Source organism: Amaranthus tricolor, chromosome 15, assembly GCF_026212465.1.
Source record: "Amaranthus tricolor cultivar Red isolate AtriRed21 chromosome 15, ASM2621246v1, whole genome shotgun sequence".
NCBI lineage: Eukaryota > Viridiplantae > Streptophyta > Magnoliopsida > Caryophyllales > Amaranthaceae > Amaranthus > Amaranthus tricolor.
The window spans coordinates 13,604,385-13,618,017 of NC_080061.1; the positions used below are offsets into that span (position 1 = coordinate 13,604,385).

The window sequence follows — 13,633 nt, forward strand, 5'->3', positions numbered from 1 at the left end:
CATCGAGTACATATCATGACACGACAGAAATATATAGTACTCTATTTGGCCTATCCCAGGACTATAAAAGAATGGGACTACACTATACTCCTCTATCCCACTGATCAGCCACATAATAGATTTCAAGATGAAAGCTTTTTAACTTAACGCTACGTTTGGTTAATGATATTTAATGCGGTAATGAAAATGACTTATAATGTAAACTTTGATCACAAATATATATATTTTTTTTTACAAATTTTCATTACCATTTAATACCAGCTCTCTCGATGGTAATGCATTGGAACGAATTTTTTATAAAGAAAATGAGATCATTGAAGTTGGACAAGAACGACCATCAAGATAGCCAAGAGATTTTTCAACTAAAATTATATTAATTTTATTTTAATTATCACCGTTTATTACCACTTACCAAACAGGTCTAAGTAAGTTATTTACTCAAATATTGCAAAATAAATAAAACATTAAAATACACTTTTCAGTTAGAAAATAATTAAAAGAGTGCACCAGAAATGTAGGCTTGTTCACCTCAAAAGAAGGAATATGATATTCTCTTATTCAACATCAACACCATTTTTTGTTGTAGATAGTGTATTTATTGGGACCACTATAAGAATTGTACAGTAGAGTACTCCATAACCTACACATTATGTACCCACTTTATCAGTTTCATTCTGTACCCAAATTATTTTCTCTATATACCACTTTTAACCTGTTCTCATATGTCGTCTATGGCAACAAAATATTTACTATTACTCCATTCATTTCAAATCAAACTATATTCTTTTGAATTGTTAAATATTAGAGCTGACTAATCTAAATTGTCGGCCAACATAAACCTTAAAATATGTTGTACACTATCTAACTCTTTCTTGTACATGAGGCTAAAGGTTCCTCTTAAAAGGAGTAAATAGAAATTTATGTTTGACATTTAGTATATATTAAATCCTAAGAAATATCACTAAGTACTATAAATAATAGTTAAAAAAAAATATATTAAAGTACAAAACCCAAAAAGGATCAAAGGGAAAGATAAAAGGTAAATTGGACAACCAAGTCAACAGGAAGCCAACTCGGCTTTCCTGTGGAGGACTCGGCTTTGGCTGCTATCCAACTTCTATTTTATCTTTTTATCTTATTTGATAAATGAGCATTGAATTATATTTCTCTTCAACTTTGATTTTGATTTGTAATTTATATTTCGCATTACTAATTTGTAATAATTTAAACTCGTAACCATTTATCATTTGGCAGATTCACACAAAACATCGCTCATCACCAAAACAAAATGAACTACTCTTGTGAAAGACCGTTTCTCAGTGTGACGGCCTCAAATTAAAAGGGTTCTTATGTTAATAATTGTATTATTTGGGCTACTAGCCCATAAATACAAAACATCTCCCAATAAGACTTTTTCACACAAGAATCCGTGAAACAAAATTTACACCATTTCAAATCAAAAACTACCCGACCTGAATATATCATAGTTAGTACCTTACTGGAAATACCAGCACTAAAGCACACAAAATCGACAACAAAACCTTAATCCCAACAATATAAAGTTAGCTATATAAATCAAAATTTAAGATTGAATTAAACAAATGAACATGATAATACAATTTTCACATAGAATTATATATCTAATTTATTTATTCTATGAAGAAAGCAAGATGAATAAAATACTAGTAATTGCTTGTATTTAATTCTAGTTTTTCAAACTAAGCCTTGTTTCCAAAAGAGAACATAAACCAACGAGTAACAATCATCCTTTTTTTGGCAAATATGAATACTCTCACTTCCCCATTGAGAATGGGACATTTAACTTCCCAATGTGTGTTTTATAAGAAATATCTTGCATTTTGAATGAGATGGAGAGAGTAGAAATTAACAAAGTAATTAAAATATTGACAAAAAATGCCGCATAGTTTGAACAAAGAAAAAATAATAATAAAGCAAAACACAAAGACATGGGCGCGATATAAGAGAAAAATAAAAATTGTTAGAGTTGTACTTTCATCCTTGGAGAACCCAATGAACTCACCATTTGATGCTTAAAAGTACCCACAAGAATCTCAACTCCTCAACATTATTATTAAACTAACCAATAATTACTGTTAAGATTATCACAATATCATACTTAAACTGTATTAATTAAGTCTGTTCTTTTTATCAGAAAATGAATCAGATTTCATCTGTTGATCAAAGAGCAAATGTCGGCTTCACGAGGCCAATACTTGAATACTCCTCCTGTGTTACCTGCATGTTCAAGAACCGGAAAGTACTGAAGGTGATGAGTTCATGCATTCCGGTAATCTTACCGACATAATGCTTTAAGACTTTAGCTCCGATATGCACCGCTAGGAAAGACACTTGAGGCATGTGGTTATTACATACACGATATTGTTATATCATTCACATGGATCATATCACAATTTTCGGACCTTTTCATTCTAACACTATTGTAATGTCCATTAGTGGTAACAGTCAAAACGGTTTGAGGCCAGGTAAATTCGAGAAAAACATATTCACATTTGAGCCCGACAATTTCTCAGGGTTTCGGATAGAGGGTAAGGTCTACAGAATCATTTAATGACTATTGTATGCATTGTACAAATAGAAATGAGAGATTTTTGGATATAAAGTACCAAATTTTAAGGAAAGAGTATTAAGCAAAAGAAGAAATACTATACAGGATTCCTTTAACAGGAGTATTACCTGAGTTGAGCTCTTCAGGTTTCGTTAGTCAGCTTGTAAACTCGTTTCGTATTTTAACAGGAGTCGGTTGTCAAATTGCAAGAAACCTGGAAAAAGAAAGAACACAATTGCATGCCCATTAAAATTATACATACATTTGACAAAATTGGATTTGTCATATTGAACTGATCAATACAAGCTGAACTGGAACTCTGGACTTAGATGAAACATATACTCCGTCCCATTAACATTAAACATTTATGAGTTCTATTTTAATCAAACATAAGCATATCTTTTGGACAAAGGTAGAAGACAACAAGCAATAAATATCTTTGAAAACAGTTCATCAAGATCAGAAAATCCGGATTACATAAAATGACTTGAGCTAGCTAAAGATTTGCCAGTATGTGTCGTGATTGTATAACCGAACACAAGTAAAGACTAAAGTGATTATCATTGCACAGTAAAGAACAACAAGAGAAGCACCATCACATTTTGCCCAAAGGGAAAGAGTTTAATCGATTCCATAGGAAGCCAAACTTAATGGTTGTTAGAATTGAAAAACTAGAATATCCAACTAAAAAACTGAATGCATTATCACTTCTCTAATCAAATCTATGTTCCAAGAATATCAACAATTTGCAAGTTTTCATATATTTGATCATGAGAATATTCTCGAAACATATCATTCAACCTGATCAAAAGCCTAATCACCATTCATCAACCTAAGATCACTTCACTTCATTTCAAAGATCCAAGTCCCTTATCTAATCATATGCACACGTAATTAAGCTATAAAAGGACGTGAATGAGCGGAATAAATACCAAAGCCAACCTTAATTGAAAGATAAGTATACCTTGATCTGAGTACTATGACGCAAAATTTATTCAATTCCATAATCTGAGAGTAGACCAAGTTATCCACAATGCATGCATTGGCAGATCACAAAAGCTGAAAACTTCCAAAAGATAATAACATAATAATCTGTTACAGACAATGCAAGTCCCTTCTCAGATTCATAGTTCTTTGATTTCTCATTATTAATATAATAACCTAGCATTTTCTATAACGAGAATCATGCCTAGGCGGGATCATTAAATGGCATTAGATTAGTAATGAAAATGCGAGTCAACACGGGAGAAATAGGGTTCTTAAAGCCAAATCAATGATGTGGAACAACAATCGCATCGCAAAGAAATGTAATGAAGTTGAAATATATGTAAAATGCAAGAATAAAGTGAATAGAGAAAGGGAGCTCCCTTCAGTCCAAGCATAGAAAGAGAGGGATGAAATTATCTCCCGCATCATTCATGCAATCACAGTAGCACCTCCTTGCATAATTCTCAGATCAGATATCTACCCAGTGTTTGAACGAATGAGTCGGCAGATAATTCAAAACCCCCTTTTCCCGTCCATGAGTGGGCTGAAGGAAGCTCTCTTATAAATCAATTGAGGAAACCTTGTACATGCAATCAGATCATACATAATTATTTTACTTAGATCGATATTAGCTTCGTTTTACTCACCGATTAGATTGAGGGAAAGACTAACACAACAGAAGATATTCGGAAGATAAACTATGAAGGAAGAAATAATCATCCATTATTGAAAATCAAATTAAGACGAGAAATAGTCAATTGCAACTACACATAGAGTACTATGTTTGAATAGAATAAAAAGATGTAAACGTCCATTCAATTAAAATTAAGTAGAGTGTAGAAAATGTCAACTGCAAATCAACAAAAGTACACAATGTAATTGAATAGAAAAATTAATGTTTTAATCGATCAAAGACTAAAAATGTTATTTCAAACAAAAATGAAGATATAATGTGTAAAGGTTTATTCTAAACCATGACTAATTCAACTATGTCATTATACTAACGCTATTAAATGACTACCCTAGCATAAGATTTAATGGTTCACGGTATCAATCTTCCTAATAATAAAGAACAACAACAATTTCAAATACTTAATCCCAAAAGATTGAAATTTTGGCACCTTTAATAACAAGATGAATTAACAAAAAATGAACTTGGAAATCATGTGATAAATACAAGAACTAACAAAGAACACATGTGACATTCAACAAACAAGACAACCCAAGATCATGAGAAGTGAGAACTCCTGGATAGATAGTTCACTAAAAAAAACCCTAACCCTAATCAGAATATTTCATTAACAAGTCATATATTAATTCTTGTACAAAAAGAGAAAATTAAGCTTAGTTTTATAATATAGTCCTAGTAAAATAAACCCAGTTTGAAAAGAACATGCAAAAGGATAGGAGAGGGATATATCAAGTTACCAAAAATATCATGGGGAGCAGAAATCACAAAAAGAAAATAGAAAAAACACAAATTTACAGCCATGCATTTAGAGATTGTAAATGATAAGACATAAACAGCCTGCAGGTGACTAGAAGAGACATAATGAACCCCACTTCTCACTTCATTACACACAAACACATAAACACAAAGAGAAAGAGAGACATCAAAGTCTTACTCCTACTTTGATTAATGAAGTGGCTAAAAGTTTAACGCTTTCCTTTCATCATTTGAAAGGATTTAACCTCATAGAGGTTTGATTCTCACCACCGTTGCCTTTAAATTTTAACCTTGACAAATGGTAGTACATTATAAAATTTATAATCCTTCCAAACTCAAGAAACTAACACCAATACTCCAAGAGAGGGAGTAAAAAATGATGCGTAAAAATGTAAAAATACACCTTTAAATATTAAAGGGACTAAAGAATCAGCACTAAATCTACTCATTCAATATTTGATACACCAACCGCATCTCAAATTTTATGGGTCACAACTTACAAGCAAGAAAAAAGACACTAAACAAAATTCCATGCGAAAAAAAAGGAAAAATATGGGTTTTTTTTAAGAAGGCAAATTACATAAATATGATTGAAATTCTGGATTAAAAAAAAAAAAAAAGAAAGAAAAGGAGAAAGAAAGAAAGTAGAGAAAGTAAAAGGGCAGAGAAGAAGCGGAGAATGAGAAGTGTTTCTTAAAAGAAAGGAAGGATGGACGAAAGGCGAAGGGTCATTGTCTTCATGAGAGTCAGAGACAGAATGCGACCATAAAATCTCACCAAATCTAACACATTTCTTCTTAATTAATCATCTTGCTCCATTTTCCTATATATTTTTTAGAGAGATGAAATACCCACAAATAACAACAAATAAAGCACCCACCTCTCCCTCTTACTTAGTGCATAGTGGTTTTCTTTTTCATTTTCATTTTCTTTTTCATCTCTCTACTGTACTCTTTCTGCAAAAGGATGAAAGACTAGAGAAAAATATTTGCAGAAGACAGGAGTGTTCAGAAAGATAATTCTGAGAGAGACTGATTGGTAAAAACATTGGTCAAATAAATAAGGAGAACTCGGAAGAAACTGGACAAAGGAGACTTGTAGTAGGGTGTTTTGTTAATTGTGCCACAATGATATAAGTGGTGTTTGTCGATTCACCATTGATTGCTGTCTGTTGATTTTTATTTGGCTTATTTAATTAAATAATATATTTTGTTTTTATTGACTTTTAAATTTTAAGTTACCAGAAAAAATTAGTAATTTATGTAGATGTTTATTAAATTTAATTATGGATTGTTAGTTGTTTATTACATAAAAATGGGTCAATAAGTTAAAAGTCTACCAAAAAAACTAACTGGAGTAATTTTTTTTATTTAGCGAGTTACACCTTTTGACGACTTAACTAGAAATAACGCCAAACTCGTATCACCTGACTATCGATAGTTAGCTTTGCCTTGATTATTATTTGTGTCTTTATGATTGTTATCCATGTTTCTTTAGTTTATTTTACTAACCTATATAATTCTTTTTTCTTGTCTAATCTTGCTACTTGTTTTATTACTTGTTTACAGTTACAAGTATTTTTCAAGTCGACGGTCTTATTAGTGGCAACTTTTAAATCTCCTTCAATAAGGGTATAATATGTCGTCTCTCATCCCTTTTCAAACCCTTATTATAACTTTAATGAGAACGATATATTGGATATATGATGATAGTGGTTGTTGATTTATTAACGTATTAGATTAAAAATTGAGTTAACAAGCCAAAAACAAAAATAAAAATTAAGTCGTTCAATAATTTTTTTTTATTTTTGTTGCATGGTAGGCCGAAGAAAGGAGAGAATTACGTATTCCAAAAAAGTGGTATTTGCTCTAGGCAACACTCGTAATTAAGGATAGTGAACGGGTAATACCAAGTATAGCTTGAACTTGGAGCATGGAGGGTAGTGATAGTGGTAGCGAACTTATCAGTTTTGACCATTAAATGCTTTTACAAGTTCAAGACAAACGGAGACTCGTAGCGTTTTTCATTCATTTAGTACATAAGGATGCTGATTTGTTTTTCACTTAAACTCACATACTTTTGCTACAATCTGATTGTACCATGTTAGTTTTTGCCCTTGAGTTTTTACCTTTCCTTTCTCCTCAGTGAAGAAAACCCGCCAAATTGAATCATATACCTTTCGAAACTTCTTTTAGTGGTTCTCATATTCACAAATAGAGGTACTCCTACAATAGCTAGGCACTCTCCATATATACTTCGGTGTTTAAAAAATGATTGTTAGTGGTTTATTTTTGTATTGGTCGTTGATTTTTTTAGTTGGGTTGTTGACTCGCAAAAAATACTACCAATTTTTTTGGTTATCTTAACTAGCCGAATAAATCAATTATTTAGGAAGATGCTTAGTAGAGTTAGATATTTGTTGGGTAGTATTTAAGATTTTGCTTAAAATCAATTTAATTTAGTTTTAAAATAAAATTTATTAAAATGAAGTTAAAAAAACAAAATGAATCAAGTATTCTATTTAAATTAGTAAAAAATTTGTTTACGTTATTTTTCTCCAACTTTCTTTTTCTCCTATAAATCCCACTCACTTCCTTTAATTAAGGACGTAAATTCAGTGTTCGGTTTGAATTAGATACAAATTCACATTAAAAAAATTCAATTCAATTTTGATAATTTTGATCAATTTCCAAATAATAATAATAATAATAATAATAATAATAATAATAATAATAATAATAATTTGTTAATTGTTAAGAGTAAGATATATATTACCATTAGTTAAGAGGACAATGTGATGTCCGAACGTTTGAAATACTATAGAAATGAAGTGGGTTATCTTATGGGTGACCACTTAGTAGTGAATATATTCAAATAGTCATCATTTGCAAGTTTATATTTATACTCCATGGATTATTTGAAGCACTAAAAAATTAAGCATTAAACATGTGAAATGACCAAAAGAGAAAGTTGACCAATTTTTGGTGCTCACATTGTATTGTGTCCCCAACAGCTTGGTGGCAGACATCTCAATTCAAACTTATTTTCATGGCCGATTACTTTCATGTCAATGACAGCTTTACATACACTTTTTTTTTTTTTTTTTTTTTTTTTTGTAGTTCAACAATTTACAACTAAAGGAAACTAAGTTAGTTAGTATTCACACCATAACTTAAAAATGACTTGTAGAGTTGTAGTTAGTGCTTTGTCTCAATTTTTTTTTTTAATATTATAAAGGATGATACAATAATGATAGAGAAAAAACAAGGCTACATAGCTATTTGGAGTATTATAATAGTGTCGAGAAGATTTTCGAAAAAATTAAGATAGTGTAAAGGTATATGAAAACGACGATGTATTAGAGTTCGAACAATGTGTTTCAAACTCCAATATTACCAAGATCGAGTGTATGAGGTTTTGTGACAAACAAATTACGCTATCAATAAAATCGATGTTTGTAGGAGAAAATAAAGCAATAAAACGACACAAAGATTTAACGAGGTTCACCCAACTAAGGCTACGTCCTCCGGTGTGTAGTATCTCTTATATAATCAAAAGGAGTTTAAAGAACTCTCAAATATGGAGAATTACAATAGAGAAGAGATATAGGCTAGTGTTTGGCTTGAGGTGTATTTTTATGGATGTTTTTTCAATGTGATTGAGAGCTCTCTATTTATAGGAGAGATCACACTAGGTTACATTAAGTACATTAAAGCTATGATTAAATGATAATGAAACATCCCTAAGTACATGAAGAGTCATAAAACAACATTCTAGAATATCAGAGACTTCGCTCGACCAAAGCAGAGGCTCGCTCGGTCGAGCAATCTGGTCGAGCGGACTTCAGGAAGTTTCTGGTTGCATTCTGTCTGCTCGCTCGACCCAACCTGAAGCTCGCTCGGTCGAGCGAGCTGGTCGAGCGGCCCTTCAGAAGGCTTCTGACAGTATTGCTCGACTTGCATAGTAGAGCATCTTGATTCAACCTTTCCACTTTTTCATTAAGTCCCATAACTCTCACACTTCATTACCTTATTAATCCATACTTAATCACCATCATAAATCACAATAATCAACTTAATACACCAACTTAACACATTCATAGGATTCCATCCCAAAGGTCACACATTAATGCACCTCATCAAATGTGCACTCAAGTCATACTAATCACAACAGTATAAAATAATTATATTTTAGATCTTTTGTTAAATGGATATCTCAAATATGTTTGTTATCATGATTGTGACCGTTAATACATTATTACACTTTATTGTGACTAAAACCAGCTTACTCTCTTAGAGAAATATGTGGGGCAAGTGGTCACTCAAGACGCCAGTTTAATGTGCATATAGTTTATATATATTTTTAATATAGTTAATTTAAATATATTTGTTAAAATTAATAATCTTATTGTTAAAGTATTTTGAATTGGTAGATGAGTTGTTCAATCTTTTTCACAAAAAATAAAATTAGTTATTGAAAATATGAGATTGTAGATTTGTTTCATCAGCTGGTCTTGGACGAGACGGCCTCATAATGAGATTGTCAATTTGGACCGACCCAATTCGCGCGTGTAATAACCTGGACATTGTTTTCATTTTCTGAGCATTTTCAATTTTGATCTTAAAGATATCAATTTTGACATTAAAGGTATCATCATAATCATCCTACCCAGTACATCCCATTCATAGAAAACTAAGGCCGGGGTTTGGGGAGGGTAAGACGGCGACAACTCATACCATAAAGGAGAGCGCGGCCAAAGGAGTCCCCCTGCTCGAGGAAGATAAAGAGACATAATAACACGCGAAAGATAACTTAAAGGCCTATAAAAATAAAAGAAGGACCACTACAAAAAGAAAACAAAGAACTAATAGAAAGAAAACGATAAAAGCAAGAGGTTAAGGACACTAAAAGGTAAACTAAGAGGACATCAGTAATTAAAGACATGGATATGACGTCTCCAACTGCTCCTATCCCTAGTCAAGTCCGCAGAGAGGTTTAATTCATTCAAGCCAACTCTCATTTGCTCATCCCAAGTTCTCTTAGGTCTCCCTCGACTCCTCTTAACCTCTACTATAACGCTTTCTACCCTCCTCATAGGGGCGTCGAAGGTCTTTCTCTACACATGACCAAACCACCTCAATCTATTTCGCATATTTTTTCAGATATAGGGGCTACCCCTAGTTTGTTCCTAAACTCTTGGTTCTTAATTCGATCCATCAATGTGCGCCCACACATTCACCTCAGCATACGCATTTCTGTAACTTTCATCTTATGTTCAAAAATCTTCTTTACATGCCAACATTCGGTCCCATATAGCAGAGCAGATCTGATTGCTGCCCGGTAGAATTTTCCTTTTAACTTGCTTGGGAATTTCCTATCACATAGCACTACGGTGGCTGCTCGCCACTTAAGCCAACCCGCATGTATACGATGATTTACATCTCCGTCAATTTCCCCATCCCTTTGAATGGTCGATCCCAAATACTTGTACTTGGTTGTACTCTTAACAACTGTTTCATCTATGGACACCTTTGGTTCACCTACCGGTTGTATCCCACTAAAGTCACAGCGCAAATACTCGGTCTTTGTACGGCTAATGCGCAATCCTTTACCTTCTAAAGCTTCCCTCCACTCATCCAATTTGTTACTAACCTCCTCTCTAGTTTCTGATACAAGCACTACGTCGTGCGCGAATATCATGCACCACGGTACCGTCTTCCAAATAAATTTTGAAATCTCTTCCATTATGACAGTAAAAATGAAAGAGCTTGGAGCCGATCCCTGATGTAGTCTCACTTTAACCAGAAAAGGCTCTGTTATTCCCACCGGTGTTTGAATGCTAGTCAAAACTCTATCATACATATCCCATATAGCCTCAATGTACACTGAAGAAATACCTCTAGCCTTGAGGCTATCCCAGATGACACGTCGTGGTATGCTATCATACGCTTTCTCCAAGTCAATGAACACCATATGCAGATGTTTCTTTCGCTCCCTATATTTCTCCATCAGTTTTCTCAAAATATGAATTGCCTCAATGGTTGACCCCTGGCATAAAACCGAATTGGTTCTCTCTAATCACCATTTTCTGTCTAATTCTCCCCTCTATCACTCTTTCCTACAATTTCATTGTGTGGCTTAGAAGTTTGATACCTCTATAGTTGCCGCATACTTGCGCATCACCTTTGTTCTTAAACAGAGGTACTAGTGTGCTATTCCTCCACTCTTCAGGCAAATGAATATTAAAGAGGTTAGTCAGCAAATGAATGCCCTCTTCTCCTAAACCCCTCCACACCTCAATCGGAATGTTATCTGGCCCGACTGCCTTTGTTCTCCACATCTTTTTGAGAGCTTCTCTTACCTCTCCTGTGGTATTATCACTCGTTGACCCATATTCCAGTGGTCTTTGGACGTCAAAAATTTGATTATCCGCCTCTTTTGGCCCCCTAGACTTATTGAGTAGCTGGGAGAAGTACTAGAGCCATCTGGTTTTGATCTCCTCTTGTCTCAGGAGAACTCGTCCCCCCTCATCCTTGATGTATTTCACTGCCTCTAAGTCTTGCTGCTGTTTGGCCCTAGTCCTCGCCAACTTAAAAATCTGCTTCTCCCCCTCTTTGGTATCAAGCTTACGATATAAGTCCTCATAACACGGTTTTTTTGCCTCCGTTACTACTTTCTTTGCCGCCCGCTTTGCTTCTTTATAGCTCACTCTCTTTCCAATCATATCCTCCTCTTCCGTGCATACCATAAGTTCCTTAAATCTCTTGTTTTTATCTTTTTTTCCACCTCATCATTCCACCACCATGATTCTTTGAACACTTTTGGTTTGCCCGACGACACCCCCAATGTCTCTTTTGCCACTTTTCTAATGGTTTTTTCCATGTTCACCCACAATTCATTCGCATCCTTTGATTGACTTGGAAAGCCCAATAAACTTATCTTGCTTGATAGGGTTGTGACCATATCCCTTTGAGTCTCCCCCACATGATCTTTCCCTTAGACTTGACCTTCTTTTCTGCGATTTTCTTCCTCATCCTGAAAACCAGTACTAAAAGTGATATAGGTTGGCTATGTATTAAACAAGAACCAAACTATAAACACACGTTTATATTTTGAAGTTTCGAATTCAATAAATAAGGTTGATTAGTTTCTATTGTAATGGAATTGTTTTGTGATTTTTGTGGTTTGAAACAAGGAAAATTAAGAAAGATATGTTGATTGAACAACTTAAAAATGGCTGAACCAAAGGTTTAATTTCGATACAGAATTCACCATGAAATTAAAGCTATGGGCTCCTAAGAACACATTCAATCTTTAGCCAAAAGAATGAAAAGCAAAGGAACTTCAACCTACTTTCAACTACTCCAAGTAAAAATTAAATTGCAAAGGAAGAACAAGAAATGCTCAAAGGTTGTTTGTATCAAAGATTTAAAGGAAGTGAATGAATTACAAGAGAGCAAGTAGCCTATTTATACTAAAGAGTTCAGCTGCCAAAGATTACAACTTGCAAGCTCCCAACAGCTATATTTTTAAATTTAGTGGATAAAAGCAAGTCTCCAACAACTATATATTTTTTTATCTAGAGGATATTTGGAAATAAAGTGATTGGCTTGATTTGAATTGATTTGCAAATGTCCATCAATAATCTTCATATATCCTTGATGATTTTGAGCCATTTTGTTGATTTTATGGCTGAATGTTTTGCTTCGATTCTTGCTTCGCATGCTTTGTAAATTTCGAATCCATTTGAGTCAAAAATAAATACTAGACTTATAAGAAAATTACAACTCAACTAACTAAACATGAGACATGATTAAGCTTGATCCTAAACCTGGCTTAATCATCTCTAAGACTTTTTATTGTAAAAGAAAACAAAAAGACTCAAATATTCGAAATAAAATAAAAGACTTAAATAATAATACGACCCAAAAAAGAAGACTTAGTTTATGACTAAGAAATTAAAGGACTTCAGTTTTTGACCTTGAATTTGAGCGTCTTCCATTTGATGTATCATTATATTAATCTTAGCTAGCTCAGGAGAACTAGATGTAGGTGATCCTACATCAAAAAGCCTGTGTTGGGTGGGCATCTCCGTACCCAACACCACCTTACAATCCAAGCATAAGGCCCGATCTCACTTGCGCACTAAGAAATAGTCAACTTGGGTTGCATGCCCGCCGCTCTTGTAAGTGGTCAAATGCTCGTCTTTCTTTCTAAAGATCGAGTTTTCTATGACCAAATCTTTTCCTAGCGCAAACTCCAGTAGATTCTCTCCACTCTCGTTCCTTGCCCCCAAACCAAACCCTCCATGTACCGAGTTAAAGTTGCCTGCATCTCTGCCTATATGTCCGTTAAAGTCTTCTCCTAAGAAAACTTTCTCATCTTCCGGGATAGCTCTCATGAGGTCTCCTAGGTTATCCCAGAACTCGCACTTCACCTGCTCATCGAGCCTAACTTGGGGCCCCTATACACTAACAAAGGATATGATCTCTTCCCCCACTACTATCCTAACTAGCATAATCCTGTCACTACATCTCCTTACTTTTACCAATTGCTTCAGGATATCATTAGAAACTAGGATGCCAACCCCGTTACGTCTGTCGCCAGACCTG

General features: G+C 33.9%; 1 long non-coding RNA gene across 1 annotated transcript; it reads right to left on the bottom strand.

Annotated features, from left to right (window-relative positions):
- Nucleotides 1-295: 295 nt before the first annotated feature.
- Nucleotides 296-6,116, bottom strand: LOC130800684 (uncharacterized). Its single transcript, XR_009039482.1, has 3 exons — nt 3,552-6,116; nt 2,716-2,801; nt 296-2,256 (listed from the first exon to the last, which is right to left on the bottom strand). It is a non-coding gene; the product is annotated as an uncharacterized LOC130800684 (long non-coding RNA).
- Nucleotides 6,117-13,633: the final 7,517 nt, after the last annotated feature.